Below are 25,836 nucleotides of genomic sequence, written 5' to 3'. Positions count from 1 at the left end.
TACTCTGCCTTTTGTATATCCTCATTCAGTTTGCAGATGGTTTACCGCTTTCAGTTATTATGGGAATCTAGTGAGATACGGATCGCATACGTAAACAAAGCGTTTATTGTGAGGTAACATTCACTATGTATGCAACACATCTAATCTACAGACATTGCGGGTACGACCTTAACTGACCAAAGCTACTAGAACAACTATCGTAGTCCACGCTTGCTTACAGTAATCTACGACAGCCTACGGCAATCTTACAACTCTAGTCTTGCCACTTGTACTTGGAGGTCGTGATGAGGATGATGATGAGGTGCCATACTCCGAGGAGTGTAGGAAACGATGCGGGAGACCCGCTCCGCCGTAGTAGGCAAGGTCCTAGCGGAGGTGGTTTGCCACTGCCTTAGACGTGCTAACCAACCGTAAAAGATACGACTTGTAATAGCTATAAGTGTTAATCTGCAAATGATGTAAATACTCATGTAATGTTGTCCAGTTTACCATACTCTGTCACCAATAGAAATATCTGCACTTATGCCCGTTAAATCCTGTACATCCGTATTCACTGATCCGTCGTCACCGTGTTCGATGCTAAATTATAAGCGACTTCTATGCACTGGGGCAGACGAGATATGTTGCGACTGCTAAGTTCTTCACATGTGCCGACTTCCTGACTTTCATTATCTCTCTACACTACTTGTATACAGTAGATAAAGTAGTCCAGAATATTCAGGAGAGCCTTCTCCACTTCAAAGGCTGTCGAGGATGGTTTCTTTCTGCTGGGGTACATACGGACTAAGGAAAACTAAATGGCAAATATACACACATGAATAAATGTTCTGCAACATCTCGGTTCCGAGACCTCCGGAATCTATATAGAAAATTTGAGCAGAGATCAACATAAACATCATTTCCGCACTTTTTATTGCTCATGAAAACCACACACTGCATGTTGTACCACCATACAGCGAGAACTTCAGAGGTGGTAGTCCAGATTGCTGTACACACCAGTACCTCTAATACCCAGTAGCACGTCCTCTTGCATTGATGCATGCATGTATTCGTTGTGGCATACTATCCACAAGTTCATCAAGACACTGTTGGTCCAGATTGTCCCACTCCTCAACGGCGATTCGGCGTAGATCACTCAGAGTGGTTGGTGGGTCACGTCGTCCTTAAACAGCCCTTTTCAATCTATCCCAGTCATGTTCAACAGAGTTCATGTCTGGAGAACATGCTGGTCGCTCTAGTCGTGCGATATCGTTATCCTTAAGGAAGTCATTCGTAAGATGTGCACGACGGGGGCGCGAATTGTCTTCCATGAAGACGAATGCCTCGCCGATATGCTGCCGATATGGTTGCACTATCGGTCAGAGGATGGTATTGGCGTTTCGTACCACCTTTATGGCGCCTTCCATGACCATCATCAGCTTATATCGGCGTTCATCATGAACGGGTTGCCTCCAGACACGTCTCCAATGATTCTCTGGTTGAAGTCATATGCGACACTCATCAGTGAAGAGAACCTGTTGCCAACCCTGAGCGGTCCATTCGGCATGTTTTTGGGCCCATCAGTACCGCGCTGCATGGTGTCGATGTTGCAAAGTTGGACCTCGCCATGGACGTCGGGAGTGAAGTTGCGCATCATGCAGCCAACTGCGCACAGTTTGAGTCGTATCACGACGTCCTGTGGCTGCACGAAAAGCATTGTTCAACATGGTGGCGTGGCGGTCAAGGTTGCTCCGAGCCATAATCCGTAGGTACCGGTCATCCATCGTAGCAGCAGCCCTTGGCCGGCCGAAGCGAGACATGTCATCGACAGTTCCTTTCTCTCCTTATCTCCTCCATGTCCAGACAATATCGCTTTGGTTCGTTCTGAGCCCCTTCCTTTTTGAGGGCCCTTCCTGGCACAAAGTAACAATTCAGACGCGAGCGAACAGCGATAGTCACCGTCTAGGCATGGTTGAACTACAGACAAAATGAGCCATGTACCCCCATCCTGGGTGAATGACTGGAACTGATCGGCTGTCGGACCCCGTCTGTCTAATACGCGCTGCTCATGCATGGTTTTTTACATCTTTGGGCGGGTTTAGTGACATCTCTGGACAGTCAAACGGACTGTATCTGTGATACAGTATTTACAATCAACGTCTATCTTCAGGAGTTCTGGGAACCAGGGTAATGCAATAATTTTTTTGATGTCTGTATAATCCAAGGAAGCGTGTCACGATAATAGATGGTTCAGTGTGCCATCCCTGTACATGCCATCACCTCGCAGTTGAGGTACAGAACCATCCTTAGAGTGGCTGGAGGCGTATCTCTGCACACCCCTTTCCAGCCACGCAGACGAGGTAAGATCCTTCTCCCGCGTATTCGCACGGACACTCCCCTATGACCCCCGGCTTCTCGCTCCAGCGAGAGGACCCTCCAGCATGTGTTGCTCGTCTGTATCACTGTGCGCCACATTGTAGTTCACTGTGTTTTACAATCATATAAGAGGGCAACAGCTGATTTACTGACAGATAGGCCCTCTATTTTCACTGATAACAACACAAATGTAGTACGACTTTTAAAGTTTTGTGCAACGTCTGACTTTCCCCTAAAATTTTAAGGAGATATTTTTAATGTGTTTCTATGATGGCTGGCTTATCCTTGTTACTTGCAAATGATCAGTTGTTTCTTGCAAATGAACAGTTGTAGAATGTCTGACAGTGTTTACGTTATCTTCGAGGATGTGAGACAGTATGGTTGTGCGAGTGACCGTAAGTGAGGTTAGGAGAGAGTGAGTTTAATTATGTTCGACTTACTCTGAGTCGTTTTACGACGTTTTAGCCACATTACTATCTACTACTTTTCGTAAGGGCGCTGACACCCGATGGGCGTCCAAAACACATTCACAATATATATATATATTAGTGAGTCAGGAGGTCAGGAGGAAAGGTACATTAAGGTACATAAAGGTACATACTTTGTGGGGTGATACTATTAGTGATTCTGAACAAAAAGCTTTATATGGACGTATGTCCTATTCCGAATGGTTTCCGAAGGTAGAAGAACACATTTAATATAGGTATAATTTTTTTAGTTTTTGTAGAATAACTCGAAAACCGCACCCTCCAGCGAAAAAGTGTCTGTGTACAAAATTGAGCTATATTAAATTTCCTACGAAAAATGTCCTATTCATTTTTCTTCTCTAGGACTAATGGTTTCTGTGAAGAGAGCACGAGAATGTTGAAAAACTCGCTCGATGCGCATACGCTGTAGCTTACGTAGTTTTTCCAGGCCGATTTCAGGTAGTTTCCCTACTTGATAGACCACAAGTGTCCCTTATCAAACTGTTCGTCTCAATTTGCTAACTCAATATGCTACCTAAAATCGACCTACAAAAATTACGTAATTTATGTAATAAGTAGCTCAGGTGCGGTTCCTGTGTGTCTCTGTGCACATAAAGCTCTTCAGTTCCTTCTCGACTGTTGTAGTGATCATAAAGTTGTTCGTTAAGTTATCACACTTCCACGATGCGTATGAAGGTCAAAAGATGGATATTTTTGGAAAATTTATTCCCAATGTTACCAATCTGTTCATGTAGCAGAATGGCTGTATGCTCAATCGTAGCCTGAGTGTGCCAAGCACTCACGATTTATCTTTGCGAGCTATAACACAAAAATACAAGAAACTGGAAGGGAGAAGAATAAAATACCAAAGATCATAATTATTTATATAATATTAATTTTTAGTATAACACGTTTTTATACCGGACTAAAATGTATAAAATAATTTATCCCAGCCCACATATATTCCTACCACTTACAGGTAGTACTGAAAATGTATGATTGTGAATTAACAGCTGTGAAAATACTAATAAGATCTACAACGAAAAACGTGGAGCGCATGCAATAAATAGTAGTTTGCAGATGAGCTATTCATTCATCGATTATGTATTGGAAGCGCCCCACGTTTTACGCCGTAAATCTTACAACTGTTTTCGTAGCTGTTAAAAATTCACAATCACAAATTTTCAGACCTATGTATATGGGGTTTGGAGTCTATATGGAGCTATAGAAATTATTTTATCCGTTTTTGATATAAAAACGCGATGTATTAAAACTTTATCACTATTCAGATTATGATTTTTCTGCTTTTAATATGACGTGTTCGAAAATTTTCAATTCATTTCAAACATTCTGAAGAGATCACAGCAGAAACTTGATTAATTGCAGGTTTAATTCAGTTCCTCTTCTCCTGAGTCGGCCAATATATTGCTTCCTCCTACATATTTCTCACAAAGTGGCTGTCGACCCACATGCGACTGAGTGTTCTGCAAAAACTAGATACTACTGCATTTCATCGTTTCCGCTATTAAGTCAATCAGCAGATTCATGACAATGCCTTCCAGAATAGCTTACAGTGCGCTGAATGGTGTGTAAGAAAACTGCGAAATTAATGCCGCGTTTACATGCAGATTTTGTTCAGAATTTATGAGAAAATCGGAACTTATCTCTATGCGTAATTTGCAATACATAAAAAAACTTATAAAAAAAATGCGGAAGCTAAAAGTGTATTTTGTATTAATACAAATGTGAAAAATGGAACTAAAAGATACAAAATAAAAATAAGTGCACATAACCATTAACTACACGCAGATAAACTTATAGGGAAGCATAGTAGCTACATGTTTTGTTATTTTGACATGACAGGTGCAGCGTTCAAGGTATATTCGAAGGAAACGTTAAATTGGTGCAGATAAAAACGTATAATACCACCTGAAGATGGGTAGAAATCTGAACCGAGTCTGCACGTAAATAAAGTTACATTAAACTGGCTGGTTGCTGTGTTTCTTCAAGCACTAAATAATGACTGGAACCCAAACCTGCTTTCTGGAATTGTTTTTGTATTTTACAATATTGTTTTGAAACTTCTGTCTCACCATCACATAATCTCGTATCTGCTTTTTTATGACGTGTGATGCTGAATAGGTAAGCTACTGTACGCGCAATAATGCCAGCTGCCCTCACGTGTCTGCTTGTTTGGGTGGGCACAGCTCGCGGTGTATCTCCCCCCCCCCCCCCTCTCCTCCACTCTTCCATCCCCAGCCCATAAACTCACGTTATCTGCTCATTAACAGGTATAATCTTATGCTATAAGTTTAACACATTAAGGTAAATATTACAGTTAGAAACCGTGTGTTTGTCCTGAGGCATGGTGACTGACCACGTGTAAATATCCAGCCTCTGTACACCCGGTATTTGAGAAAGAGGGCACTTAGCAACTTCCAACAAACCTTACGCATTTCAAACCTTTAAAAAACATTTTCGCACTGACGTCCCTACAACATGATGAAAGGAAAAAGTTCATAGTTACGTTTGCACAGTTCGTGCAGTAAGACTACAGCAGTCAATCTGCGCCCTTTGTGGCATGCGGTCCTGGACGACAGGGTTCGTTTGACAATTCCTGTAGGCTGACTCTTTCGGCCATATATTTAAATGATAGCGAAATGCTCGTTAACTCACGTTCTCTCTTCTCGATAGCCGTGCCGTTAGCCACGTTCACCTCAGGCGCGCGGCTGCCCATCGCTCAGCGACTAAGTCTCGCGATACCACACAACGCGACATTTTCTGAGTCGTTTCACTTCCCAGCCGTCTAAAGACCGACTGCCCGCTTTCGCGTCCCAATCCGAACTGTACCCTTTGGTGTCTCCATCCGAACTGCCCTCTGCCCGTCTCCAACCGTGTTTCCCGCGCTTCGAACATCTTCGCTCAACTGACTAGGGCAGTTCCCTTTCCTGAAGCCATCCATCTGTTTGACTACAGGTTTTTCCACATTACTTTACATTTTAACATATTTCAATGATCAAAGCTTGACCACTTTAACGTTCTAAATAAAGTAACAATAATATCCATTACATAATAAACGTTACATTCTTTTACATGAAACCAATACAGTTTCGTTCTTAATTTTGAATGTCACAGCCAGTAGCCTTGCACCATTGTGCTTTCTCACAAATAAATAAAGAACTAAAGAAACTACAGCACTGGCCATTAAAATTGCTACACCATGAAGATGACGTGCTACAGACGCGAAATTGAACCGACAGGAAGAAGATGCTGTGATATGCAAATGATTAGCTTTTAACAGCATTCACACAAGGTTGGCGCCGGTGGCGACACCTACAACGTGCTGACATGAGGAAAGTTTCCAACCTATTTCTCAAACACAAACAGCAGTTGACCGGCGTTGCCTGTTGAAACGTTGTTGTGATGCCTCGTGTAAGGAAGAGAAATGCATACCATCACGTTTCCGACTTTGATAAAGGTCGGATTGTACGCTAGCGCGATTGCGGTTTATCGTATGGCGACATTGCTTCTCGCGTTGGTCGAGATCCAATGACTGTTAGCAGAATATAGAATCGGAGGGTTCAGGAGGGTAATACGGAACGCCGTGCTGGATCCCAACGGCCTCGTATCACTAGCAGTCGAGACGACAGGCATCTTATGATCGACCTAAGCGTTCAGATTTTAGCATTTAGGTCTTTGTTACAAAACTTGTTAATTTCACTTTAACAATAAATCCTAAACTATTATAGTTAAGGACAGAATTAAAGTTTTATTGGGATTACCATGAAAATTTATGACGGATGGTTGATAAAAATTACCGTGGCTTCGTTCCCTGAATTACTTCAGAATTAAATAGTTTTCATAAATGCTTCCTTTTATGGCCGATCTCAGGTCCGCCATATTTAACACTGTTACGTCTCCTTGGCCACACATGGCTTCTACTGGGTTTCTCTATGACGTAGGCTCTCGTCTGTCTTACTCGCACACTACAACGCATAGACCTCGGTAGACGATAGACGCGTGTGTGTTTCCCCATCTCGTGGTGAATCTGCGCCCTTTGTGGCATGCGGTTCTGGACGACAGGGTTCGTTTGGCAATTCCTGTAGGCTGACTCTTTCGGCCATATATTTAAATGAGAGCGAAATGCTCGTTAACTCACGTTCTCTCTTCTCGATAGCCGTACCGTTAGCCCACGTTACGGCTTGTCAAAGAGCGGCTTGGTTGTCATTTCGTCTTAGAAACAGTGTACAGCACCAGATTTGCACCTTTGTGACCAAGACTGGAGTTAATTATTTGTGTAAATCTGTTCAGCGTTAATTCACTAGCATATCTGTCATGTTTCGCTATCATACGATAATCACAGCCCACATTGTACGTCATTGAATAGCTGAATATCAATTATAGCCACCCGGTAGTATCTAAGAAATGAATCTCCGATTCTCTGTAATATCGAAATCCTATGTATGGAACAGCGTCAAACGCCCGACTGCTTTAAAAATTACTTAACGTTAAGGATCATAGCGAGAAAATTTTAGGAGCGGTTTGAAATGTGAAATATTTGTTGGAGTCGCTAAGTGTTCTCGTTACCAAATACTGATGGAATGCTCTGGTTAATTTGCTCTCCATTTTAAAAAAAAGCAAGTTTTTCACTCATCTCTGTGTTTGTGAGTCATATTTCCTTAGCTACGTTTCGTATGATGTCCCGGGCAGTGCTAGTGGTCGCGCAGTGTCACGACAATTTCCCGTCCCACGGTCAAAAATGTACGGAGAGCTTTGCAGTTTATTTTACACTGATACCCGCACAAATTCCACACGGTGCTGCAACTGAGAACCCCACGATCTGTAGCAACATTCTGAAATTCTGAATTTGTTCTTCCGTTTCTGGGCAGGGATCAAACTTACTGACATGTGGCCTTGCAGTATTCTATAGGGTGACGAGGCTCATTTTACACTACATGGTGCAATGAATTCAAGAACTGGGTACTAGTAAACATCGTGTTGTGTACAAAAAGTCGCTGCACTCGGCGTATGTGGGTGTGTGGCGTGGATTCACAGGCACCTTTATTCTCGGTCAGTTCTTCTTTAAAGAGAACACACCCACAATGCCTGCCAGGCGTATCCCGTTTCGCGTGCACGTTATCGAGACCACCTTGAACAGCACGTGATTCCTGCTCTGGAAGGGCGGAACTGTGTAGAAACCACTGGATTCCTGTAAGATCGGACAACACCACATGTCGCTCACCCCCTGTAGGATCCGCTTAACGCAGGCTTCCCATGAACGTGTTATCTCCACAGGATTTCTAGATGCGTGCCCTGCAGGACTACCCGATCTCAATCCAAGCGATTTTTGGCTCTAGATATCTAAAAGAATGCGTTTATCGGGGACACATTTGGCTTCTAGCTGGTCTGAAGCCCAGTTTACAGGGACACGTTTCTCAGACTCCGCCGGATCTGATGTGAGCTCCTGTTGATCACATTGTTTTACGGGTGCAGTATCTCTCGACGTCTCTGGTGCTCACAGTGGACAATTTGTGGAAGTGCTGTTTAATAATAAAATCAACATTTTCCTTTATCACTTGTTTGACGTTTCCTTCCCACGTCCAGATCCTAACGCATTACATATGTTAACATTTCTGTACGTCCTCTTTCATTTGCAGAGCCAAATTTGTACTTTCTGGCCAACACCGGAAATAATTTTTTTCCTGCTTTAATCGGTTCCTCATTCACGCATTAGAACATCTACCGAGTTTTACTGGCATACCATGGTTATAGCCGACACTCGATCTTTGTGAGTAGCTGCTCCCAGTAATGGCTTTCAAGCAGCGATCGTAATCTTTATTAATTTTACGAACCTGACCTTCCTTTTTAGAATACATGTTGCAGACTTTCTCAAGGGTCTGGCTGTATCACGCATCAAAATACAGACTCTTTCAAAAAGAACATACATATTACAAAGTACTATTTTGTACGAACTACTGATCGCTGCGCCTCGGCTCGGCTATTGGAGAAAAGAATACATAGTCTAGTTTATATTAATAGCCGCCAGAGGCCAGTTGCCTTGTGTTTTGCTTGGTAACCGTCATATGTTTGAAATGGCTACTCCGCAACAGAAATCATTTTGTGTTCTCGAGTTTGCGAAGTGCACTTCCGTGATTACAGTGCAAAGACGTTTCACGTTGAGGTAACAAATTGATCCTCCGAGTGGGTGGAACATTCGCAGATGGTATCGACAGCTTGTAGATACAGGATGGAGGGTATGTAAAGGAAAGAGTCCTGGCCGCTTTTGTGTTCCTGAAGAAAATGTTGCACGAATTCAAACTTCTTTTCAACGTAGTCCTTCAAAATCAACTCGTCGTACCAGTTGGGAGTTACAACTAGCTTCAACAAGAATTTGGTGTGTTTTGAGACGTAGGTTAGTTATGAAACCGTACAAGGTACAGCTGTTACAAGCTCTGCGTTCTCATGACAAAGGCAAACGTGTGGCATTTTATAACGAGAGTCTTGATGCTATTGACAATGATAACACTTTCGCACAGCGCATCGTGTTCAGTGATGAAGCGACTTTCCATGTTGGTGGTCAGGTGAACAAACAGAATGTTCGAGTTTGGGGCCTACAGGACCCACTTGCAGCCATCGAACATGAACGAGATTAGCACACAGTCAATGTGCTGTGCGCGATATTCCGAGCATCTGTTTACGGCCCATTCCTCTTTGATGGAAACACGGTTAACGGTCAGCAGTATCTCGCTATGTTACAAATCTGGTTGTTTCGGATGCTGCACGAAGACAACTTCATTTTTGAACAAGACGGGCACCGTCTCACTGGAGCCGCCAAGTGCGTAAATATCTGAATGAAAATCTACTGAACCCCTGGATTGGTCGTCAAGGAACTGGGGACGTAGCATGTCTGAGCTGGGAGCCACGCTCACCGAATTAGACACCCTCTGACTTCCTCCTGTGGGGTTTCGTTAAAGACAACGTGTATGTACCACCACTACCGCAGAACCTGGAAGAGTTGAAGAACCGGATCCGTACTGCCATAACATGTGAAGTTATATGGCAGTCTCACGGCACTGGAGAGAGTTCATGGACATCACCGTACAAGGTTTCCTGCCTGTTCAGACTCGCTTAGTGCACTGCAAGCACTTTACCAAATGTACCCAGTAGACCAGCAGAGTCAGATCATCCAGGATTCCTCACAGCGGCTCCAACACCGTGACAAGGAGGTGATTTTGTGTTGGGTACCTGGCCACATCGGGATCCGAGGCAAGAACATGGCCGACAAAGCCGCCAAGGAAGCATGTCCTGACGATGCTGTCCATCAATATCCCATCCCGTTGCACGCCATTCTCTGACAGACGCATCACGCGTCAGTGGGGGACTGAATGGTTGCAAGTCACAGCAAACAAACTGCGGTCGCCCAAATCGACCACAAAAGCATGGTGGACTCCATGTCAGCCTTACCGCTGGAAGGAGGTTCTGCTTACCAGACTGCGCATCGGACATAGGCTTTTAACACATGGCTTCCTCCTCTGGGGGGGGAGGATAGACTAGTTGGTAAAGTTCGTTGGGTGCCACTTGCAGTTCAGCATATTGTGTCCTGTATACTGATACTAGGGCAGCCCTCAGTCTCGATGGAGATCTGCCCACCATCCTCGCAGGTACTGATTCCAGGGCTACAAGGATGGAGAAATTTTGTGAACTGTCATGGCTCATCCCTATATTTGTGAGAACGGGAGTCAGACTTTAATAGACTACTGGCCATTAAAATTGCTACACCACGAAGATGACGTGCTACAGACGTGAAACTTAACCGACAGGAAGACGGTGCTGTGATATGCAAATGATTAGCTTTTCAGAGCATTCACACAAGGTTGGCGCCGGTGGCGACACCTACAACGTGCTGACATGAGGAAAGTTTCAAACCGTTTTGTCATACACAAACACCAGTTGACCGGCGTTGCCAGGTGAAATGTTGTTGTGATGCCTCGTGTAAGGAGGAGAAATGCGTACCATCACGTTTCCGACTTTGATAACGGTCGGATTGTAGCCTATCGCGATTGCGGTTTATCGTATCACGACATTGCTGTTCGCGTTGGTCGAGATCCAATGACTGTTAGCAGAATATATAATCGGTGGGATCAGGAGGGTAATACGGAACGCCGTGCTGGATCCCAACGGCCTCGCATCACTAGCAGTCGAGATGACAGGCATCTTACCCGCATGGCTGTAACGGATCGTGCAGCCACGTCTCGATCCCTGAGTCAACAGATGGGGACGTTAGCAAGACAACAACCATCTGCACGAGCAGTTCGACGACGTTTGCAACAGCATGGACTATCAGCTCGGAGACCATTTCTGCGATTACGCTTGACGCTGCATCACAGACGGGAGCGCCTGCGATGGTGTACTCAACAACGAACCTTGGTGCACGAATGGCAAAACGTCATTTTTTCGGATGACTCCAGGTTCTGTTTACAGCATCATGATGGCCGCATCCGTGTTTGGTGAGATCTCGGTGAATGCACATGGGAAGCGTGTATTCGTCATCGCCATGCTGGCGCATCACCCGGCGTGATGGTATGGGGTGCCATTGGTTACACGTCTCGGTCACCTCTTGTTCGCATTGACGGCACTTTGAACAGCGGACGTTACATTTCAGATGTGTTAGACCCGTGGCTCTACCCTTCATTCGATCCCTGCGAAACCCCACATTTCAGCAGGATAATGGACAACCGCATGTTGCAGGTCCTGTACGGGCATTTATGGATACAGGAAATGTTCGACTGCTGCCCTGGCCAGCACATTCTCCAGATCTCTCACCAATTGAAAACTTCTGGTCAATGGTGGCCGAGCAACTGCCGCCTCACAATACGCCCGTCACTACTCTTGATGAACTGTGGTATCGTGTTGAAGCTGCATGGGCAGCTGTACCTGTACACGCCATCCAAGTTCTGTTTGACTAAATGCCCAGGCGTATCAAGGCCGTTATTACGGCCATAGGTGGTTGTTGTGGGTACTGATTTCTCAGGATCCATGCATCCAAATTGCGTGAAAATGTAATCACATGTCAGTTTTGGTATATCATATTTGTCCAATGAATTCCCGTTTATCGTCTCCATTTCTTCTTGGTGTAGCAATTTTAGTGGCCAGTAGTGTAGGTTACAAACTGCCCCGCATGCTGGGACAGCCTTCGTCCCCATCCATGAGATTCGCACGCTGACATTTCGTCAGGGCGCTGACGGCCATGATGTCGAGTGCCCCTCACCTCAAATAATCATCATCATCATCAGACCTTCCTTTCTGTGGATTTTGTTATGTATAGTCGCCAGGAAATGAAAGAGGGTATCGAATACTGTCCTATCGCAACCTCTGGATTTCTTTTTCCGCGCCTTGGCGCGCGGCCTGCTGTCGCGCCGGCCGAACAAATCCGTGAGTGCGGCTGGAATTGGCGCACTTTGTTTGGGCAGTGCGCGCCCCAGCCGCGCAGTCATTACTCCGCAATCAGAGCCGCCGGAACTGCGTGCGCTCGCGCAGTTGTTGTAACCCGGCACAATCGCGCCCGGAACTCCGCCATTTGGGCGGCTATCGGCGGGTAATTCTGCGAATGAATTGGAGCGAGTTAGCAAGCCGCCATGCAAATTTGGCGGGCGGGCTGTGTCTCGCTAAAATGTGGCTGCACGCGTGCGTGCACACGCTCGTGTTCGCGTGTGCTTCGACTGCGCGCGCGCGCGAACCGACGCGTGCTTACGAGCGGTATGCCGACGTGGGCCGTGGGCGGCTCTTCTTTTTTTGCAAGCGCGAAATGAAATAATTTTATTTCTCTCCCGCCTCTGTTCCACAGCGAAATTCTGAAAACCGTTTACTCCATACATTTCCCGGTCGCCCCAAGTATCGCTACCCGCGTCCACGTCCACGCTCTACAGAGCGCTGAGAAGCTCGACTCACTCACGTTGCACGCTGCACCAGCTCGAAAGTAGAACATATCTGTAATTTCTTGAGTGGAACCTGGTTGTGATTTTACATCTTTACACAACATAGTTCGTGGTTACCTTCGAATCTACGGTGATTCCTTGAAACGAAACCACAAAAATCTTCTACAGGGTCGGCAATATAAGCTGCCCCGGAAAATATTTAATGCATCGTAGGGCACGCAGCCCAACTTACATCATCCGTCACTGTTTCGGTCGATTCAGTTGGGTTGCCTGTACTTAGCAGCACCCCGTCTTCAGGCCACAAGTGTCCCACCGGGACCAACCGACCGCCGTGTCATCCTCAGCTGAGGATTAGGGTAGGAGGGCCGTGTGGTCAGCACCCCATTTTCCCGGTCGTTATGACGGTTTTCTGTGATCAGAGCCGCTACTATTCGGTCGAGTAGCTTCGCAATTGGCATCACGAGGCTGAGTGCACCCCGAGAAATAGCAACAGCGCGTGGCGGCCCAGATGGTCACCCATCCAAGTGCCGGCCACGCCCGACAGCGCTTAACTTCGCTGATCTGACGGGAACTGGTGTATCCACTGCGGCACGGCCGTTGCCGCCAAGAGTAAGGCGCAGGGAACATTTTCCGGGCCAGTTTACTTTGCCCACCCAATATTACGTTTATGTAGGGTGAAAAAGAATTTCCTCTCTTTTCACACATTGCCCGTCTGCTAAGCTGTAAAATACGTCACTATCATCCGGCTTCGCCCTCAACACTGAAATAACCTATGGGGCGTTATCAGCATGTGCACACGAACAAATGCATTAAACACCGAAAACAGGAGCTGAAAACTCTATGGGCAGAAATATCCGAAAATATAAGTGGACAGATACGTCTTTGAAGATTTGAAGATTCGGAAAAAAGTCACGTATGTCAATATCAGTCGGTGACTACACTTTTATATACACATTAATGAAATGGGTGAGAGTAGCTTTGAAATACTGAATATCCACGCCTTCGATGAAAATCCTAACGACTCAATAATAAAAAATTATGAAGAGGCGAAAGATAAAAATTAATAATTGAAGACACAATTTAATTCGATACCTCCATGCCAAACAGACATTTCCTGGATGGATGAACTACAAGACTTTCTTTCTTTTGCTTGTGCCGTTGTTCCCGCGGATATGCAGGGTCGTCAATGTTAGTTGAAGGGGTGGCCGGATGCCCTTCCTGCTGCCACCCCGTACCCACCAGAAGGAATTAGTGTACCCCAGCTGTCTGCGACTTGAATAATCCATGGAATAGTGCGAAAGTTTTGAGATGTCTGCGAGCCGTGGAACTGAGGCGGGATGTGGGGACCAGCTCAGTATTCACCTAGTGGGATGTGGAAAACCGCCTAAAAACCACATCCAGGTTGGCCGGCATACCGGCCCTCGTTAATCCGCTGGGCGGATTCGACCCGGGGCCGGCGCGCCTACCCGAGTCCAGGAAGCAGCGCATTATCGCGTTCGGCTAACCTGGCAGGTCGGGATGAACTATAAGACTGCCACAACAGAAAAAAGCAAAGACGGAATAGACATTCAGAGTTAAATGTGAAAAGGAGGAAGATTTCTAATCTGTTCAAAAACCGTATTAAGGGGGGCACAATGAATCGAAAACTGATGAAAAGCGCAAAATAACTTAGTTAGTTCTTACCCTCAGGAACTTTCCCCGTCAGCTTACTCCAAACGGTTCGAATGGCTCTAAGCACTATGGGACTTAACATCGTCAAACTGCAGCCGTAGCAGTAGCGCGATTCCGGACCGAAGTGCCCAGAATCGCTCGGCCACAGCGGCCGGCCAGCTTACTCCCAGGAATAATATGACGATAACGCCAGTAACCTGAAATATCACCTCAATAAAAGCCCTCTTGTACATAAGTTTAGAGCAAGTAACAATATAATGCTGCCTGACTACAATTTTAATAGGAATAAGTTTATTGAGCTACACGTACAACTTGCATAACACAACGAAAGAACAGCGCTCATAAATGAACAGTTCAATGAATTCCATGATCATACTAACTTATGTTAAGTTCATAACGTCGTTTCAAGGCTGGGGAAGTAACCTATATTCTAGGCACCTTAGTGCAGTAGACACGCATGACTCACTATATTAATCTAACCTTTTCTCTTCAGAACTCTGAAATCCAAATTCACATAACAATCATGTTGTACATCTGCATCTGAAGATCCTGATTTACCGTCTGACCTGAAAAGCATGCAAAGAAATCGCCAAAACTGACTGCACTTTTGAGAGACGTATACGCTGATTATAAAGCGGCTTTGTGAGAATGGTATCCCTGCTTCAGGCTGGAAGTCTGTAAAGATACGTGTGGCAGTTTGACGCAGTTGGCAAAGTTCACATATTATGGCGAAAATAAAAGAATCTTTAAACATGCCAAAGAATTAGGAACAACATACTATTTTTTTTTCAAATTATTATTACACCTAAAGCCTAACCATGGCTACAATAAAGCACACAATCTTTTGTGCGTGATACACGTAGGATGACAGATCACCACAGAAAAAGAGTTAAACAATGAGTTGTTCATATTTATTAGAAAGTGCAGAAAAGATTTTACTAGATGAGAATGAGATGACTTAAGCAATCCTAGTATTAGGATGGACTGATGAAAACACGATTGTGTACCATGCTTCAAAAACTGGCCGTCTCACGTAACAATGAACGGTAAGTTCGAACATAGATATATACACATTAAAGATCTGGAAACCCAGATACTGTTACGCCAACCTGCACGATGGGAGCTAGAGTCTCAGCACACATTTACAACAAGAAATCTGAGAATGATAAACAGAAAGCGTCTTCAGAGTGGATCGGAATACTTACCAATCGCAGCGTCGCTGCATCCGGAACGCGCCAACGGCAGACCCAGGCAGGCTAGGCTTGATTTGGGCCTTTTAAACGGCCAGTTACCAGTGAAGCACGAGGCGCGATTGGCTCCCATTGTCTAGCGCTCCCTCTCGCCAAAGTGTTTCACCTGAAACTTACCCTCTATGTTCGGCAGAGACTGATTCTTTCAGTGATCAGTTGCTCAGTACAGCAGTACGGAAACATCTTTGTAGTAAATTTGCGACTTAGAATACGCGGAAGAAGTTGTGAACGTAATCACAGTGACAGCCAATAAACACACACACACACACACACACACACACACACACACACACACACATATATATATATATATATATATATATATATATATATATATATATATATATATATATATGCGATTGACAATGAGAAGCCGGCCGCTGTGGCCGAACGGTTGTAGGCGCTTCACTCCGGAACCACGCTGTTGCTACGGTCGCTGGTTCGAATCCTGCTTGGGCATGGATGTGTGTGATGTCCTTAGGTTAGCTAGGTTTAAGTAGTTCTATGTCTAGGGGACTGATGACCTCAGATGGTAAGTCCCATAGTGCTCAGAGCCATTTGAACCATTTTTTGACAATGAGAAATGTCATTAAGCATGAAGGCATAATCTACGTAGGTTGGAACTTAAATAGTGGCGACACTGCTGTGGAGACACTATTCAATAGAATCTGCTATTGTCGCTGACAGCACACGTTGTTGACATACCTACCTTACCTCCGAGCAAATGGACTCGCCCGTCCCGGAATGCGCACAATCGAGGGAAACACAGTCACGTGTGAGCGAGCGGTCTAACGTAACGGTGTCAGTATTTTTCGAAACAGGAACAGCGGAGTTGGATCAATGCACAGTATTACTGTTAGTTTTTGTAGCATCACCTGCTACGAGCTTTGCTAAAGAAGCGGAGACACTTCCTGCGCAACCTACCCATCATTTTGCACGATAATGAGCGAGAGCATACCACGCAAGCTGTGGCTGTTCTGTTCGGTCGATGGGACTGGGAAGTACTGTACCATCCACCACACTCCCCGGACTTAAGTCATCGTGACTTTGATTTGATTCCGAAGATGAAGGAACCACTTCGTGGCATTCGCTTCAGAACTATTCTACAGGCAGTAGACGGCTCCATTCGCAACATCAACAGAACAGGCTCTGCTAACGGTATACTACGCCTTACACATCGCTGGCAACGGGTTCTACACAACGCTGGTCACTATTCTGAATGACAGTAACAGCTGCAAACATGTAACTCATTTCTATCGGTAGTGAATAGATAGTTTCCACTATTTAAGTTCCAGCCCTCGTATATAGTCGAGAATGGGGAGAAATATAGATTTTTAGTCGGGAATGGGGAGAAATATAGATATTTTGTTCACTATCTGTGCATTTGAGGGCCTACTATGATATTCATTGAAACTAAGAACGTTTACAATATTTTATCTTCTTTTGTTGCGACTCTTTTCTAAACCAATGTCGAAACTTGTCTGTGGGAGAACTAAGTGTAAAATCTGTAGCGGAGAGTATCTGGTAGTGAAATTTCCGGTCAAATTAATCCTGGCCGGCCGCAGTGGCCGAGCGGTTCCAGGCGCTTCAGTCTGCAACCGCGTGACCACTACGGTCGCAGGTTCGAATCCTGCCTCGGGCATGGATGTGCGTGACGTCCTTAGGTTAGTTAGGTTTAAGTAGTTCTAAGCTCTAGGGGACTCACGACCTCAGAACTTAAGTCCCATAGTGCTCAGTGCCATTTTTTTTAATTAATCCTGTGTGCGGAGCTTTTTCCTTTTCGGCACCACTCCACTGCTTACCAGCTCAGATCTTCGGTCTGCTAGAATATCCATCGTATTTCGGAACACCCCAACTCATGTTTTCGATCAGCGACCTTGGAGAAAGCACATGTCGGTGGAGGGTTAACAGGGGCTAATGGTTTCTTCGAGACAAAAGTGACTGAGCGTTCTCCGCTAAATGCGGAAATTCTAGTTAGTGGTCCAACTCGTAAGTGAGGAAGTTTTACCTGTGATTCTTTGTTTTCTTCGTTTACTGCATTATCTAATTAAAAACAGCACTGTTTCCTAGGATATCCCACGGGGTCAGCAGATTCGCCAGTCGGAAAGAGGAATTAACACCGCACACAACGGTCCTTTTTCCTGTGTATCTGAGAATTTTGTGACGTAAGTACCCGTCGTCTCGGGGTAGCGTCTTTGATTCATAACTAAAACGTCTTCGGTCCCAGGTTCGATCCCCGCCACTGCCTAAATTTTGATAAATAATCAGCACTGGCGGCCGAAGACTTCCGGCATTAGAAGTCAGCCTCATTCTGCCAACGGCCTTGTCAAAGAGGCCAGAGGAGTGGATAGACTTTCAGGGCACTCTCTTGTCCTAGGGGTGGGAAATTGCCCCTAAAGGCGGAAGAATCAGCAATGATCAAAAACATGAGGATGCAGAAGGCAATGGAAACCACTGCATTAAAGACATGTAACGTGTATCCACAGGACATGTGGCCCGTATTTGAAGAAGTGTCATGATGATCTCTCCATTGGTAAAAGATTCCGGAATAGTCCCCCATTCGGATCTCCGGGAGGGGACTGCCAAGGGGGAGGTTACCATGAGAAAAAGATTGAATAATCAACGAAAGGATAACGTTCTGCGAGTCGGGGCGTGGAATGTCAGAAGCTTGAACCTGGTAGGGAAACTAGAAAATTTGAAAAGGGAAATGCAAAGGCTCAATCTAGATATAGTAGGGGTCAGTGAAGTGAAGTGGAAGGAAGACAAGGATTTCTGGTCAGATGAGTATCGGGTAATATCAACAGCAGCAGAAAATGGTATAACAGGTGTAGGATTCGTTATGAGTAGGAAGATAGGGCAGAGGGTGTGTTACTGTGAACAGTTCAGTGACCGGGTTGTTCTAATCAGAATCGACAGCAGACCAACACCGACAACGATAGTTCAGGTATACATGCCGACGTCGCAAGCTGAAGATGAACAGATAGAGAAAGTGTATGAGGATATTGAAAGGGTAATGCAGTATGTCATGGCCGACTGGAATGCAGTTGTAGGGGAAGGAGTAGAAGATAAGGTTACAGGAGAATATGGGCTCCGGACAAGGAATGAAAGAGGAGAAAGACTAATTCAGTTCTGAAACAAGTTTCAGCAAGTAATAGCGAATACCCTGTTCAAGAATCACAAGAGGAGGAGGTATACTTGGAAAAGGCCGAGAGATACGGGAAGATTTCAATTAGATTACATCATGGTCAGACAGAGATTCCGAAATCAGATACTGGATTGTAAGGTGTACCCAGGAGCAGATATAGACTCAGATCACAATATAGTAGTGATGAAGAGTAGGCTGATGTTCAAGACATTAGTCAGGAAGAATCAATACGCAAAGAAGTGGGATACGGAAGTACTAAGGAATGACGAGATACGTTTGAAGTTCTCTAACGCTATAGATACAGCAATAAGGAATAGCGCAGTAGGCAGTACAGTTGAAGAGGAATGGACATCACTAAAAAGGGCCATCACAGAAGTTGGGAAGGAAAACATAGGTACAAAGAAGCTAGCTGCGAAGAAACCATGGGTAACAGAAGAAATACTTCAGTTGATTGATGAAAGGAGGAAGTACAAACATGTTCCGGGAAAATCAGGAATACAGAAATACAAGTCGCTGAGGAATAAAATAAATAGGAAGTGCAGGGAAGCTAAGACGAAATGGGTGCAGGAAAAATGTGAAGACATCGGGAAAGATATGATTGTCGGAAGGACAGACTCAGCATACAGGAAAGTCAAAACAACCTTTGGTGACATTAAAACCAACGGTGGTAACATTAAGAGTGCAACGGGAGTTCCACTGTTAAATGCAGAGGAGAGAGCAGATAGGTGGAAAGAATACATTGAAAGCCTCTATGAGGGTGAAGATTTGTCTGATGTGATAGAAGAAGAAACTGGAGTCGACTTAGAAGAGATGGGGATCCAGTATTAGAATCGGAATTTAAAAGAGCTTTGGAGGACTTACGGTCAAATAAGGCAAAAGGGGTAGATAAAATGCCATCAGAATTTCTAAAATCATTGGGGGAAGTGGCAACAAAACGACTATTCACGTTGGTGTGTCGAATATATGAGTCTGGCGATATACCATCTGACTTTCGGAAAAGCATCATCCACACAATTCCCAAGACGGCAAGAGCTGACAAGTGCGAGATTTAACGCACAATCAGCTTAACAGCTCATGCATCGAAGCTGCTTACAAGAATAATATACAGAAGAATGGAAAAGAAAATTGAGAATGCGCTAGGTGACGATCAGTTTGGCTTTAGGAAAAGTAAAGGGACGAGAGAGGCAATTCTGACGTTACGGCTAATAATGGAAGCAAGGCTAAAGAAAAATCAAGACACTTTCATAGGATTTGTCGACCTGGAAAAAGCGTTCGACAATATAAAATGGTGCAAGCTGTTCGAGATTCTGAAAAAAGTAGGGGTAAGCTATAGGGAGGGACGGGTCATATACAATATGTACAACAACCAAGAGAGAATAATAAGAGTGGACGATCAAGAACGAAGTGCTCGTATTAAGAAGGGTGTAAGACAAGGCTGTAGCCTTTCGCCCCTACTCTTCAGTCTGTACATCGAGGAAGCAATGATGGAAATAAAAGAAAGGTTCAGGAGTGGAATTAAAATACAAGGTGAAAGGATATTAATGATACGATTCGCTGATGACATTGCTATCCTGAGTGAAAGTGAAGAAGAATTAAATGATCTGCTGAACGGAATAACCGTCTAATGAGTACACAGTATGGTTTGAGAGTAAATCGGAGGAAGACGAGGGTAATGAGAAGTAGTAGAAATGAGAACAGCGAGAAACTTAACATCAGGATTGATGGTCACGAAGTCAATGAAGTTAAGGAATTCTGCTACCTAGGCAGTAAAATAACCAATGACGGACGGAGCAAGGACGACATCAAAAGCAAAAAAGGCATTTCTGGCCAAGAGAATTCTACTAAAATCAAATACCGGCCTTAATTTGAGGAAGAAATTTCTGGGGATGTACGTCTGGAGTACAGCATTGTATGGTAGTGAAACATGGACTGTGGGAAAACCGGAACAGAAGAGAATCGAAGCATTTGAGATGTAGTGCTATAGACGAATGTTGAAAATTAGATGGATTGATAAGGTAAGGAATGAGGAGGTTCTACGCAGAATCGGAGAGGAAAGGAATATGTGGAAAACACTGATGAGGATAAGGGACAGGATGATAGGACATCTGCTAAGACATCAGGGAATGACTTCCATGGTACTAGAGGGAGCTGTAGAGGGCAAAAACTGTAGAGGAAGACAGAGATTGGAATACGTCAAGCAAATAATTGAGGACGTAGGCTGTAAGTGCTACCCTGAGATGAAGAGGTTAGCACAGGAAAGGAATTCGTGGCGGGCCGCATCAAACCAGTCAGTAGACTGTTGAGTGAAGGTGAGTGTCATGGATGTGTCAGTAGTTTAGTGTGATGTTTACGTTGTCCCATGACGGTGATAAAAAGGAGAGAATGACACTCGGAACGGGTACATAACCCTACACCTCTCTTGTAACCCCATCAGGGCACCATCGAGCCTAACGTCTGCATCCAAATGGCAGATCTCCATCAACAGTGTCACATTCTCCTACGCCCTGAGGCACTGAGCAGAGGTTTGGTATTTAACCCAGAACATTACCGCAAATTCTCGTCATCAGGTGCTTTTCGCCATCATCGCCCCTCAATTTTCCGGCTAAATACTGGCATTTCACTTTCCACCAGAATTCCAACCGGCTTATATTCAAGTGGAGTACCACTTCTGCTACGTTGATGGTTTTAAAAGCGGTTAATACACACATCAAAAATAGTTTTGCACCATCCCGGTTCCCAGAAGTCCTGAAGAGAGACGTTGACTGTGGATACTATATCACAGACACAGTCCCTTTGACTGTTCAGAGCTGTCACTGAACCCGCCCAAAGATGTAAACAACAATGCCTTAGCAGCGCCTATTAGACGGAGGGGGTCCGACAGCCGATCAGTCCCAGTCATTCCACCAGGAAGGAGGTACACGGCTCGTGTTGTCTCTAGTTCAGATATGCCTAGACGATCAATACCGCGGTTCGATCGCGTCCGCACTGTTCCTTTGTGCCAGGAAGGGCCCTCAACAAGGGAAGTGTCCAGGCGCCTCTAAGTGAACCAAAGCGATGTTGTTCCGACATGGAGGAGATACAGAGAGACAGGAACTGTCGATGACATGCCTCGCTCAGGCCGCGCAAGGGGTATTACTGCAGTGAATGACCGCTGCCACCGGATTATTGATCGGATGGACAATGACAGCAACGCCATCACGTTGAATAAAGCTTTTCGTACTGCCACAGGACGTCGTGTTACGACTCAAAGTGTGCGCAATAAGCTGCATGATGAGCAACTTCTCTGCCGATGTCCATGGCGAGTCCATCAACCACGACACTATGCAGTGTGGTACAGATGCGCCCAACAAAATGCCGAATTGACCGCTCAGGATTGGCACCACGTTCTCTTCACCGACGAGTGTCGCATAAGCCTTCAACCAGGCAATCGTCGGAGACGTGTTTGGAGACAACCCCGCCAGGCTGAACGCCTTAGACACACTGTCCAGCGAGTGGAGCAAGGTGGAGGTTCCCCGCTGTTTTGGGGTGGCGTTATGTGGGGCCGACATACGCCGCTGGTGGTTATGGAAGGCGCCGTAACGGCTGTACGATACCTGAATGCCATCCTCCGACCGATAGTGAAACCATATCTGCAGCATATTAGCAAGGTAATCGTCTTCATGGACGACAATTAGGGCCCCCATCGTTCACATATTGTGAATGACTTCCTTCATGTTAACGACATCTTTCGACAAGAGTGGTCAATATGTTCTCCGAACATGAACCCTATCGAACATGCCGGGGATAGATTGAAAAGTGCTGTTTATGGATGACGTGACCCACCAGCCACTCTGAGGGATCTACACCGAATCGCAGTTGAGGAGAAGGTAATCTGGACCAACAGTGCCTTGATGAACTTGTGGATAGTATGCCATGACGAATACAGGCATGGATCAATGCAAGAGGACGTGCTACTGGGTATTAGAGGTACCGGTGTGAACAGCAATTTGGACCACCACCTCTGAAGGTGTCGCTGTATGGTGGTACAACATGCAATGTCTGGTTTTCATGAGCAATAAAAGGGCGGAAATGATGTTTATGTCGATCTCTATTCAAATTTTCTTTACAGGTTCCAGAACTCTCGAAACCGAGGTGATGCCAAACTTCTTATTTTATTTTTTGTACTTAAGGGTCTCTGTTTCTTAAATCAAAAACATGAAAGTGAGGTGTGAAACCACCTTTCACAAACATTTCATGTGTGTTTCTCAGCTGTAACTTGTTTTACCAGCAATAATACTAGAGTTCTCAAAATAATCTCTCTCACTAAACTGGTTTGCACAATGATTTGGATATCCGCTCCCTTAATGTACTCTAAACTGACTTGAAATAATTACATGGCGTCTTACACCAACAGCAAGGCCAGACTGTAATTTGTCTTCCATTAGATAAGTACTACCTTTTTCCACGGCTTCCACTGCGTTTAGTGATAATGAAACTCCAAGTCTGCGACGTGTTTCATTCATTTTCACCATATTGCTCGCCTATGCCTCTTACTCAGCCATATTACATTTCCAAAATTCAATGTTCACGACTGACCTAGGGAACGGACAGCCAACATACTGAACAACAATTGTGGTCTTACTTTGCAAATTGACTGACGTTCTTGCTAGTTTGCATAACATGACGTGATGGATGGAAGTGTAACCTCGTTCCTAAAATAAACCGGTCAAGACATTTAGTCTTCTGTCTCCGTCGCTTAGTGGTCTGCGTGTCTGGAACCAGCCGCCGCCTGTAATATAAGAACTGAGTGAAATTGTCATCGATGGAGTCTGAAATATGTCATGCGAAATCCGCACGGAACCCCTGATGACAAAACGGTGCAGGAAAAAAATCGAAAAAAACAAGACAATAATAAATGTGGTCAGAGTGTTTGGCTGTTTCCTTGATCAGACGACTAAAAGGGCGTGCACTGAGCTTCGTGATGCCTACTGAGGAGCTGCTTTACTGAGAAGTAGCGGCTTCAGGGTCACGAAAGGCGATAATTGTAGGGACAGCGGCGTGAACCCACCACGCCCATCCGCAGGAGAGAGCTCGAAGCGATGTCGTGCTGTTTGCAAACGCCGTCAAGCACATCGTCTGCTGCCATAGAGCATTAACTGAAAATTTTGACGCACTGACCTAAAGGATACGTTCGTAGCACCTTCCACACTGATTTCTGCGGTTGTTCCAAGCAGTTTTGCTTGTCTGTTAGCACTGACAACTCTTTGCAAACCCTGCTGCTATTGTTCGTTAAGCGGAGGCCGTCGGCCATTGTGTTGCCCGTGGTGAGAGGTAGTGCCCAAAACTTGGTATTCTCGGCATGCTCTTGACACTGTGGGTCTCGGAATATTGGATTCCCTAACGATTTCCGTAACGTAGACCCATTTTAGTACTCGGATTTCAGGCAACAGCTTGACAATACACACTACTTCGCAGATCTTGTAGTGGCAAAGAAAGCAAAGCTCTCGTTGTGGTGCTGATGGGCCAGTTGGTATCGAGAAGTGACCGTGTCATCCTTGCCACTGGCGTCATCGGTCGCGATATTGCACGACATCTCCTCCAGCGCTCTCCTGCTCTCGTGACCATATGAGTAGGACCCTAGCCGACTGGAAAACCGTGGACAGGTTAGGTGAGTCCAGTTTTCATTTGGTAAGAGCCGTTAGTAGGTTTCAAGTGTGGCACAGATCCCACGAAGTCATGGTTCCCAATGTGCAAGCTGGTGTAACTCCATAATGGTGTGGACTTCGTTGACATGTAATGGACTGGCCTTTGTGGCCCAACTGAACCGATCACAGACTGGAAATGGTTATGTTCAGCTACTTAAACCATTTGCAACCTTCCATGGAATTCGTTTTCCGAAACAACGATGGAATCTTCATGGATGACAATGCGTCATCAGCGAGCTATATTTGTTCGCAACTGATTTGAAGAACATTCTGGACAGTTCGAGCGAATGATCTGGCCACCCAGATCGCCCAACATGAGTCCCATCGAACATTTATGGGACACAATTGAGAGGTCATTTCGTGCACAAAATCCTGTACCGGCAATACTTTCGCAATCATGGACTGCTATAGGAGCCTGGGTTCAGTATTTCTGCAGGGGACTTGAGTCCATACGACGTCGAGTTGCTGCACTACTCAGGGCAGTACGAGGTCATACACGATGTTAGGAGGTACGTCATGACTCCTGTCACATTATTTATTTGGCTCTCACATGGCTCTGAGCACTATGGGACTTAACACCTGAGGTCATCAGTCCCCTAGAACTTAAAACTACTTAAACCTAACTAACCTAAGGACATCACACACATCCATGCCCGAGGCAGGATTCGAGCCTGCGACCGTAGCAGCAGCGCGGCTCCGGACTGAAGCGCCTAGAACCGCACGGCCACCATGGCTGGCTCTTTATTTATTTATTTTTTGTTTCGTGGGACCACATTAAGGAAAAAGTCTCCATGGTCATGGAACGAGTCAATACATGAAATTATAACACGATAGTAGAAACAGATAAAATGAAATATAAGTAACAGATTCAGGCGACAATTCGTAAGTTTAAATAAAGACAATCAACAATGTAACACTGGAATTTGCTTAATTTTTCAGCTCTTCCAGGAGCTCCTCGACAGAATAGAAGGAGTGAGCCATGAGGAAACTCTTCAGTTTAGACTTAAAAGTGTTTGAGCTACTGTTAAGATTTTTGAGTTCTTGTGGTAGCTTATTGAAAATGGATGCAGCAGAATACAGCACTCCTTTCTGCACAAGAGTCAAGGAAGTGCATTCCACATGCAGATTTGATTTCTGCCTAGTATTTACTGAGTGAAAGCTGCTAACTCTTGGGAGTAGGCTAATATTGCTAACAAGAAATGACATAAAAGAATATATATACTGTGGGGGCAATGTCAGAATTCCCAGACTATTGAATAGGGGTCGACAAGAGGTTCTCGAACTTACACCACACATAGCTCGAACAGCTCGTTTTTGAGCCAAAAATAC

At 45.1% G+C, this 25,836-nt stretch overlaps 1 protein-coding gene and 1 pseudogene across 1 annotated transcript in view; one reads left to right on the top strand and one right to left on the bottom strand.

Moving 5' to 3' along the window:
• The window catches only part of LOC124606617 (dipeptidase 1-like), a 1,437,429-nt gene that overhangs the window by 771,580 nt on the left and 640,013 nt on the right, over positions 1-25,836 (top strand). The gene's annotated exons all lie outside the window — the stretch shown is intronic.
• LOC124608511 lies at positions 13,242-13,359 on the bottom strand (annotated as a pseudogene).

Source organism: Schistocerca americana, chromosome 3 (genome assembly GCF_021461395.2).
Source record: "Schistocerca americana isolate TAMUIC-IGC-003095 chromosome 3, iqSchAmer2.1, whole genome shotgun sequence".
NCBI lineage: Eukaryota > Metazoa > Arthropoda > Insecta > Orthoptera > Acrididae > Schistocerca > Schistocerca americana.
Note: the sequence above shows the minus strand (reverse complement) of the source record. Positions and strands in the feature narration are given on the sequence as shown.